Genomic DNA, 11,024 nt, shown 5'->3' on the forward strand with positions numbered 1-11,024 from the left:
TCGATCTCGTGCCATGGGTATTTGCACATATGCGTCCTCTTCACTCAGATTTGTTGTCCCGCTGGAAGCCTTGCTCGCAGCTTTACAACGCTGTCCTTCCCCTGTCGAGGGCGGTGCGTTCCAGTCTGCAGTGGTGGCTTTCTCCGCACAACTTGCATCAGGGGATGGACCTGGAGAATCTCTGCTGGACCGTAGTGACCACGGATGCCAGCCTCTCCGGATGGGGAGCGGTTTGTCGGGATACGTCGGTCCAGGGTCAGTGGACCAGGCAGGAGGCCTCCTGGTCGATCAATCGCTTAGAGACCAGAGCGGTTCGCTTAGCACTTCAGGCCCTCCTACCGTGGTGGAGGGCAAGTCGGTGAGGGTGCTCTCCGACAATGCGACGACAGTAGCATACATCAATCGTCAGGATGGCACCAGGAGCCGTCCGGTGGCGGCGGAGGCACAGCTTTTGCTCCGCTGGGCGGAGGCGCATCTTTACCAGATAGCGGCATCTCACATTGCCGGCGTGGACAACGTCCAAGCGGATTTCCTCAGTCACCACCAACTGGATCCCAGAGAGTGGGAACTCTCCGCCTTTCATCGTCTGTGCGACTGGTGGTCCACGCCGGCTATGGATCTGATGGCGACGCACCGCAACGCCAAGGCCCCCCGGTTCTTCAGTCGTCGCCGGGAACTGGGGGCGGAGGGGGTGGACGCCCTGGTCTTCTCCTGGCCCAGGGACATTCTCCTGTATGTGTTTCCCCCATGGCTGTTGGTGGGCAAGGTCCTGCGCCGCATCGAAAGACACACCGGAATGGTGATTCTAGTGGCCCCGGAGTGGCCAAGGCGTCCGTGGTTCGCGTATCTTTTGGCTCTGGCAGTGGACGGTCCACTGAGGTTTCATCAGTCTCCCACGCTACTGCAGCAGGGGCCCGTCTTTCACAGAGGCAGATTGCTTTTGTCTAGCGGCATGGCTTATGAAAGGCGTCGGTTGAAGAGTAAGGGTTACTCTGATGCGGTGGTGGCCACGCTCTTACGTTCCTGCAAGACTTCTATGTCTATGGCGTATGTCCGAGTCTGGGGGAGTATTTGAGTCCTGGTGTATCGACCACTGTGTACAGCCCGCCAGGGCATCTATTCCAGAAGTTCTGGATTTCGTACAGGCAGGACTAGCCAAGGGGTTGGCATTCAATTCGCTGCGGGTGCAGGTGGCGGCTCTGGGCAGTTTTCGAGGGAAGGTGCAGGGAGTGCCTCTTGCCGCTCACCCGGATGTGGTTCGTTTTTTGCGGGGCGTTAAGCACCTTTGCCCTCCGGTCCGGAGTCCTTGTCCTTCGTGGAGGTTGAACCTGGTACTCAAGGCGCTTTGTTCGCCTCCTTTTGAACCATTGCGTTGGGTGACTTTGAAGGATCTGACCTTGAAGACGGTTTTTCTGGTGGCAGTTTCTTCCGCTAGACGGGTGTCCGAGCTTCAGGCCTTGTCGTGCAGGGAGCCCTTCTTGCGGATTTCCGAGGCGGGAGTCTCCTTGAGAACCATTCCCTCTTTTCTCCCGAAGGTGGTGTCCTCTTTTCATGTGAACCAGTCCGTGGAACTTCCTTCCTTTGCGGGGGTGGATTCTTCTTCTCCAGAGGCAAAGGAGTTGCAGAAGTTGGATGTAAAGAGGGCTCTGTTATGCTATTTAGAGGTAACGAACGGTTTTCGGCTTTCGGACCACCTTTTCGTGCTTTGGAGTGGGCCCAGAAAAGGGCAGCAGGCTTCTAAGTCAACGATTGCCCGATGGTTGAAGGAGGCGATTTCCTCTGCTTACCTGATTCAGGGTCGTCCACTTCCTTCTGGTCTTAAGGCTCATTCTACTCGTTCGCAGTCGACGTCTTGGGCGGAGTGTCAGCAGGTGTCACCACAGGCAGGTGTCGCCACAGGAAATTTGTAGGGCGGCAACCTGGCAGTCTCCGCATACCTTTGCAAGACATTATCGGCTCGATGTCCGGGCTCCAGAGCCCGGTTCCTTTGGGGCCAGTGTGCTCCGAGCGGGACTCTCTCAGTCCCACCCTGGTTAAGATAGTTTTGGTACATCCCAGCTGTCCTGAACTGATCCGGGTACGTACAGGGAAAGGAAAATTGGTTCTTACCTGCTAATTTTCGTTCCTGTAGTACCACGGATCAGTCCAGACGCCCGCCCAGGAAAACGATGGAGAGTCCGCTCGGCTGGTGGTTGGTCATTCTCTATAAGAACATAAGAAAATGCCATACTGGGTCAGACCAAGGGCCCATCAAGCCCAGCATCCTGTTTCCAACAGTGGCCAATCCAGGCCATAAGAACCTGGCAAGTACCCAAAAACTAAGTCTATTCCATGTAACCATTGCTAATGGCAGTGGCTATTCTCTAAGTGAACTTAATAGCAGGTAATGGACTTCTCCTCCAAGAACTTATCCAATCCTTTTTTAAACACAGCTATACTAACTGCACTAACCACATCCTCTGGCAACAAATTCCAGAGTTTAATTGTGCATTGAGTAAAAAAGAACTTTCTCCGATTAGTTTTAAATGTGCCCCATGCTAACTTCATGGAGTGCCCCCTAGTCTTTCTACTATCCGAAAGAGTAAATAACCGATTCACATCTACCCGTTCTAGACCTCTCATGATTTTAAACACCTCTATCATATCCCCCCTCAGTCGTCTCTTCTCCAAGCTGAAAAGTCCTAACCTCTTTAGTCTTTCCTCATAGGGAAGCTGTTCCATTCCCCTTATCATTTTGGTAGCCCTTCTCTGTACCTTCTCCATCGCAATTATATCTATGTACCTTCTCCATCGCAATTATATCTATGCAAGTTTTATTCTCTGCATTTTTTTGGAATCCGTCTGTTGTCGACATTCAGACTCCGTCAGGTGTCGACATTGGTTATTCGTTATATGCGGTTTATGTAGTGTTTTCATATCCTCTGCTCTGCGAGGGAGGTGTTTTTATGGTTGATAGTTATGGTTTTTTGTATCTGTTTTTTCTGCTTGGGTACTGAATCATACTGGCAGACACTATTTGGCACCTCAGGGGTATAGGACAGAGTCCGCAAAGTCTTCTTCTGTCTCCATCTGCTGGTGGGGAGGCAAAACCCAGCTGTCCTGGACTGATCCGTGGTACTACAGGAACGAAAATTAGCAGGTAAGAACCAATTTTCCTTTCAGTGTGCTGCGGCAGTCAAAAAAGCAAACAGAATGTTGGGAATTATTAGAAAGGGAATGGTGAATAAAACGGAAAATGTCATAATGCCTCTGTATCGCTCCATGGTGAGACCACACCTTGAATACCGTATACAATTCTGGTCGCATCTCAAAAAAGATATAGTTGCGATGGCGAAGGTACAGAGAAGGGCAACCAAAATGATAAAGGGGATGGAACAGGTTCCCTATGAGGAAAGACTAAAGAGGTTAGGACTTTTCAGCTTGGAGAAGAGACGGCTAAGGGGGGATATGATAGAGATGTTTAAAATCATGAGAGGTCTAGAACGGGTAGATGTGAATCGGTTATTTACTCTTTCGGATAGTAGAAAGACTAGGGGGCACTCCATGAAGTTAGCATGGGGCACATTTAAAATTAATCGGAGAAAGTTCTGTTTTACTCAACGCACAATTAAACTCTGGAATTTGTTGCCAGAGGATGTGGTTAGTGCAGTTAGTATAGCTGTGTTTAAAAAAGGATTGGATAAGTTCTTGGAGGAGAAGTCCATTACCTGCTATTAAGTTCACTTAGAGAATAGCCACTGCCATTAGCAATGGTAACATGGAATAGACTTAGTTTTTGGGTACTTGCCAGGTTCTTATGGCCTGGATTTGCCATTGTTGGAAACAGGATGCTGGGCTTGATGGGCCCTTGGTCTGACCCAGTATGGCATTTTCTTATGTTCTTATGCCCAGAAAATTGCTTAGGGTAGTATCTGCCACTCTGTATAACTTATTCCCATATCTTCTGTTAAGGATAGTAATTACCGCTCCGTGCAAGTTACTCCCATAGAGAAATGTTGCACCTAAAATTAACTTAGGTATCCGGTCAGTGCCAGAAAATTGGTCATGGCTGGATATCGACCTCTACTTCTACAGAGAGCTGGGGAGCTGGATGGGTCTGCAACAGATTGGTTTTGGTAGTTAAGAGCATAAGAACATGCCATACATCCCCACAATGCAAACTCTTCGATTTGCTGCTTATTCTACCCTACTCTCCCCCTCCTGTTAACACCCCTCACTGAAACCTATTTTTCCACCCTAATGTTTTCCTTCATACTTCCCATAACTTCCCATTGTCTTTCCAGCTCTCTACTCAGTTTATTGTTTATATGCTACCGTACCTGGGAAATTGTAAATTGCCGCTGTAAATTACCATTGAACCTGTAAATATTTACTCCATTTCTGTATTAGTTGTAAGTTCTTGTATACATAGTTATTGTTCCCTGTAAAGGCATTGCCGGAAAGTTGTAAGTTACTTGTAAACCGATACGATGTGCAAACGGTTGTCGGTATATAAAAAATTCTAAATAAATAAATACTAGGTCAGACCGAGGGTCCATCAGGCCCAGCATCCTGTTTCCAATAGTGGCCAATCCAGCATACAAGTACCTGGAAAGTACCAAAACAAGATTGTCAAGCTTTATGGTCAGAGGGATTGAGTAAGGGATCTTATATGATCATCTGTCCAGGATGGTAAGGAAGCACTGTGGGGTAACCTGCACAGATAGCTCTGCTGTCATTATTTATTTATTTAAGATAGCTTATATTCTGCCTATCCAATGTAGCTGTTCAGTGTGAAGACAATCAATTGTATGTAGTTCTTGCACAGGCTACAAGAACTGCCTTATCTCTGGGGCCCTCTCACCCTTTTGGCCTCTGTCTTCTTACCCAAGGCTGCAGGGATACTCTCTTGCCCAGAATCCCTTGCTGGGTTGGCTGCTAAGGACTGAGCCAGATAGTTGTGGCCAGACTTTAAGATGTTCTGAGGGAGTTTCTTATACATTCCCTCACAACATAAAACAAATTTCATAAAAGCTTCATTAAAATATAATGCCTTGACATCCTCTCTAAACATTTTAAACTCAAGCTTCTTTCTGATGTTAATTGGCAGCTGATTCCAAAAAGAGGGAACAGAATAAGGAAACATTCTAACTTTGGTCAGTTGGTGCTTGTACTCCCTAGCTGGTGGCAGGGCCAATAAATGTGTTCCAGTAGATTGTAAGAGCCATGTAGGGATGTACCAGTTCCAACTTGTGAACTACTGAACAATGGCAATCAATGGATCAACATGAACAGTTTAAACTCTGATCTCCATCTTATGGGTAACCAGTGGAGCTCTTTCACTACTGGGGAGAGATGCTCATGCAATGCAACCCCTTTACTTTCGCAGCAGCATGCTGAACTAATTGTAGTACCCAAATTAAATTATTTGGAAGACCAACCTGTAAACTATTACATTAGTCTAAGTGATCTAAGACAAGAGACTGTAGTATTGTTCTAAATAAATTAGGTAATGGCTTAAGTAGCTTCAATTTATGAAAAGCAATTTTTGCTACATGCCAAACCTGAGGTTTTGTCATTTTGGAGTCTATTATGACTCCAAGATGCCTGGTCTCAATGTTAAAGAATAAAAAGGGTTCTCACAGGACAAGCAGGATGGTACTCCTCACATATGGGTAACATCACAGGATGGAGCCCTGTACGGAAAACTTTTCTGTCAAAGTATCTACAAAGCTTTGACTGACACAGGCACACTGAGTGCACTGTGCATGCTCAGCCTGCGATTGTCCTTGTGAACCACAGGTGTCTCCCTCAGTCTTCTTTTTTCCGCTCTGCAGTAAGCATAGCAGTTAGGAGCTCTGTGAGAAATTCTAACACTTTTTCCTCACGTAAATCCTTAAACTTTTACTTCACAAACATTTTTCCCTGCACGGGTTTCCCTTCGCGTATGTTTATTCGACACTCGGTGAGTACTATGCCCTGTTTTTTTCGGTCGGTTCCTGTCACCTCCCTGGCCTGCCAACCGACTGCGGCCTTCCCTCTCCCTATGTTTCAGTTAGCCACACATAGCCTGTGAGTGTCCCTCTGTGACACTCTGCCTGGTTTCCATTGCCGCCAGGGCCCCTGTCGAGTTCAGGTCCTTCGATTTCCTCAGTACCCTCGCGCAGTCGATGCCCTCATCGCTACCGTCGGTACCCCTTTTTAGACCATCCTGGATTCTTCGATGCCATCGGTACCCCTCCCCCTGCGGTACACTGATGCCATCGGTCCCTGTATCGTTCTATCAGTGCCATCCATGTTTTTCATCCATGGCACTGATTTTTCCTTGGGTTCATCGGTGCCATCATCACCTGGATGGATACCATTGACCCACACTTTTGTGTCGTTGGTGCCATCCATGCCCGGGTCGATGCCATCCTCGCCCAGGGCACTTCCATAGATGCCAAGGTCATTTCCATCAATGCCATTGTTTATTTTATCAATGTCATCGATGCCAAGATCATTTCCATCGATGCCATTGTTTATTTTATCAATGTCATCGATGCCCAGGACATTTCCATCGATGCCATTGTCCATGCCATTGTCCATGGCATCGATGCCATTGTCGATTCCACCAGTGGCATCCATGCCAACATCGATTCCATCGATGCCCATGTCGGTGGCATCAATGCCATCAACGCCATTGGTGCCCGAGTCGATCCAATCGATGCCGTCGGCGCCCGCCTCCATACATCGATGCCCTCGACACCCATGTCTTTTCCATCAGTGTCTTCGACGTTCCTATCAATGCGGTCATCGACTCCATCGATGCCAGTATCATTTTTCCGATGACAACGATGTTTTTTCCATTATTCGATGCCACATCATTTCCATAGATACCTACACCGATGCTGACAGTGCTTCCATCACTGTCAGCAGTGCTCTGCCCAGGTCATCGACGTTTTTTCATATATATTTTTGACGATACCCTCGAGGCCGCTTCGGCCGCCATCGACACAGTCAATACCGACATAGCACCTCCATGTAATGCCCTCACCTAAACACAGTGCTCCATGCTTTGGGTTCTTATTAAAGCCCCGTATTAGCCTATGACACTACATAGTGCCAGAAGCAGTGCAGGCATGCTGACAGTCCATCATCAGTCGCCATCCAAGACAGCGAGGGCATCCATCTTGGCGCTGGGAAAAGACCAGGCTGAGCACCATGGCACGCATAGTCACCGACATGGTGACTGTCTGCCACTGACGCCATCCAGCACATCGGTGCTATCCTTGGTGCTGGAGAACGCCCGGGCCGAACAACATCACCACTGCCATCGCCACTGTTCCACACAGTGCTGGCAGTCCTTGGTGCTCCAGAAACACCGGAACGCGTTCCGAAGAATTCTGCACTAGCGTCATGAGACATCGAGCCACTACGACAAGGGCAGGGTTCACGAGCAGTTAATTGGCTCCCCTGTTCACGAGGCGTGCCCCACAGACATCGGTGCGGGATTGTGGCCCTCCACAAAATTACTGTGGTAGCGCCAGCCACCCTCAGCCTGTCTCCTCTATACCTGCGCCACCATACCAGGCATCAGAGTTGAGATGGGCGTCTACATCCGACAGGCTACCCCTCGATGACTCCTGAAATCCACGGAGCCAGCAATCTTCACCAGCTCATCCTTCGGCGATCCACGTCGGATGGTAAGTACCCGCTTCTGCGGCATTCCCATTGAGATGTGTTCTCTAATTTGAGCCACATGGTTCGAAAAGTTCAAGGTCACGTACCTTTCAAGAACTGTATTAGTGTCACATATCACTATGCCAGCTATGTCAGCCACAATACCAAGAGAATCTCTCTATCGTTTCTTTGGGATTGCATCAGGACATCCTCCCATTTTCAGCAACGGGGCTCTGTACTGATTAATATCTGGCTTCTGGTTCCTAATTCAGAACCAAAGTTCCAGGTGCATTCGCTGATCTGCTAAACACGAGATCCAGCAAATACTGCCTCAAGTGCAAGTCCACCTCGAAGCCTGACGACAGGTCTCGATGTCTCCTTGTACAGCACACAGAAATGCGGGTAAGACTTTACCACTCACACTCCCGTGGGAGGTTACATGATATCCAGATTACATCAGCCCCTCCAGTTGGACACCTCCTGGTCTTCCAACTGGCCGGATATCAGAGCAGCCACCGCACTTTGTCCCAAGGTTCCCGGTACACTCCCCCAGACGCTACAAAGCGCAGGGGGGGAAAGAGGGGTTGGGGAGTTTTAATTACACTATTCTTTCTTTCAACAGAAAGTAGTTACTCTCAGCCCATCCTGGACCTCAGAAATACCAACTTTCTTCAGAAGGCACAGGTAAAATGGTATCTTTCGTCACCATGCTTCCATATCACAGTAAGTACATTACCTCTAATCTTTCTATGTGTTTCATGGTGAGTCAACAATATTACAATCCCAAGCTCTGCCGTTTGCACCAGCTTCGGCAACTGGGGTATTTCATTGACTGCTGTTTCTCTACGGAGTGCAACATCATTCACACTTTCCTCTTGCATAGACAGCTGCATAACCACAGTCAGTCCACGCAAGGAGTTCTAACTTCTTCATGACTCACTATAAATTTACTATCTGGGATTTATTGTCACTGCCATAAATCCCTTATACAACACTTCTAGACACCACAGTCACAATGACCTTCCTGTCCAGCAACCGCGCAGACATTTTAATAAATTCTTACATGTCCCTGCACGTATATTCCATAACCTCAGCCCCTCAATTCTTCATTGTCGGGCTATGGGGTTTTTTCACTATGCACTTTCCTCATAGATCCAAAACTGCTATGGATTAGATTCAGTGAAATTCCATTATCAGTGGGTCTAAGCTGTTCAACCGCTTTCGTCCCTCATCCATATTGCAGATCTATAACCAAAATCCTAGTCTGCTCCTGCTCATGCTCGCATTTACTCAGGGTTGTAAAGTTTGACCTAAAATCTTCTCAACCCAATATGCGTCTATTCCGCTCCAGGCGCAGTTTCACATAAACTTCCTGGAGCTTGTAGCCATGAGTTATACCCTTATGCCTTCCAATACTGCCTCTGCAACAAATCTTTGTGCATACAGACAGACAGCATAGGGACAATGTGCTTTCCAACACACAAGCACGCACAACATCTTAGCTGCTCTGCAAGGAAGCCGCGCAGCTCTACCCTTTCTGTTTCCTGTAAACGTCAGAGTCTATCATTAACTGACCTTGAGCAAGCCCAGTACTAACTGAATCACTCTGCACCACTAACTGAGGGTGCAGCTTTTGGCTACTCTTTGCTTGGTTCTTTCCCATTTTTAATCGGTATTGCTGATAGATTATTTTCTAGAAAACCCGTCAATTACAAGCTTTCTTGGAAATCAGTCACCAGAATACGCAATAACTTTTAAAGCCCTCATTGCTGACATAAGACAGTTACGTACCTTTTCCCTGCCAAAACGCGTGGCTTTAGATTTTTTGTTTCTATCTCATGAGGGAGTCTGTGGCCTTATCCATGACCAGTGTTGCCGATACATTAATGACACTTCTCAGATAGTCATAGATGCTGCTCGCATGGTTTCTGCCCTTACTAATGTTACAGATCCTGAAATAATCAGGTTCCTGGTTTTCCTCGCTGGGGGGGGGCAATAAAGGAGCAGATGGGAGGAAACTTCTTACATCCCCTCTAATAGTTTTTTTCTATACTTACCTGATTTCTGGAGCAGTAGTAAGTAGTGTGCATTGGCCGGCTGCCAGCATGTGCTTTACTGGGACAGTGCGTAATGGCGCTGTCCTGCCGGCCCCTGCCCCACCCAGACCCCACCTCCAGCGAGCTGGTCTTCCACGCGTACCAAGAGATATGGATATGGCTGCAGGCGAGTGGCCCAGACACTCGCATATCTCCCGGGAATGGCGCACACCAGCTTTTTAAATTTGGCCCATAAGTGCATAACACATTGGTCTGGGCCAGTTTCAGTGCAGGATAGTACCGTGTTTCCCCGAAAGTAAGACAGCGTCTTACTTTCTTTTTACCCCAAAAAGTCCCACTATGTCTTACTTTCAGGGTATGTCTTATATTGGAAAAAACCTGTAAGACATCCCCCGAAAGTAAGACGTAGTGTTCAAAAAAAAATAAAATTTTTTAAATACCTGTCGGAGGGCCGCGTGGGTCCAGGCGGCCGGCGGCGGGAGCCGGGTGGTCGCGTGTTAAATCTAGGCTGCGGGCGGGTGGGCGCTTGTTCCCGGGGGGGGCGGGTGGACGCGCGTTAGTTCGAGACGGCCGGCGGGCGGCGGGTGGTCGCGTGTTACATCTAGGCCGGGTCGCACAGGCGCGCATTCATTCACTGCCGGGGGGGGCTGCCGAGGCAGCCCCCCCCGGCAGTGAATGAATGCGCGCACAGGCCCACAGCGCCTGTGCGACCCCTGCGATTCGGCGCTGGGGGCTGCCGGTATGGGCTGCTTTCGGCGCTCAAGGCAGTCACATGCCGTCACGCTGCTTTCGGCGCTCAAGGCAGTCACGGCATGTGACTGCCTTGAGCGCCGAAAGCAGCCCCCACCGGCAGCCCCCAGCGCCGAATCGCAGGGGTCGCACAGGCGCTGTGGGCCTGTGCGCGCATTCATTCACTGCCGGGGGGGGCTGCCGGGGGGGGCTGCCGAGGCAGCCCCCACCGGCAGTGAATGAATGCGCGCCTGTGCGACCCGGCCTAGATGTAACACACGACCACCCGCCGCCCGCCAGCCGTCTCGAACTAACGCGCGTCCACCTGCCCCCCCCCCCCCCCGGGAACAAGCGCCCACCCGCCCGCGGCCTAGATTTAACACGCGACCACCCGGCTCCCGCCGCCGGCCGCCTGGACCCACGCGGCCCTCCGACAGGTATTTAAAAATAATTTTTTTTTGAACACTACGTCTTACTTTCGGGGGATGTCTTACATTAGCCGACCCCCCTAAAATTCCCACTACGTCTTACTATCAGGGGTGTCTTACTATCGGGGAAACACGGTAGTAGCCATAAGTAGCTCAACTCTTCAGGACT

This window comes from Rhinatrema bivittatum, unplaced genomic scaffold (assembly GCF_901001135.1).
Source record: "Rhinatrema bivittatum unplaced genomic scaffold, aRhiBiv1.1, whole genome shotgun sequence".
NCBI lineage: Eukaryota > Metazoa > Chordata > Amphibia > Gymnophiona > Rhinatrematidae > Rhinatrema > Rhinatrema bivittatum.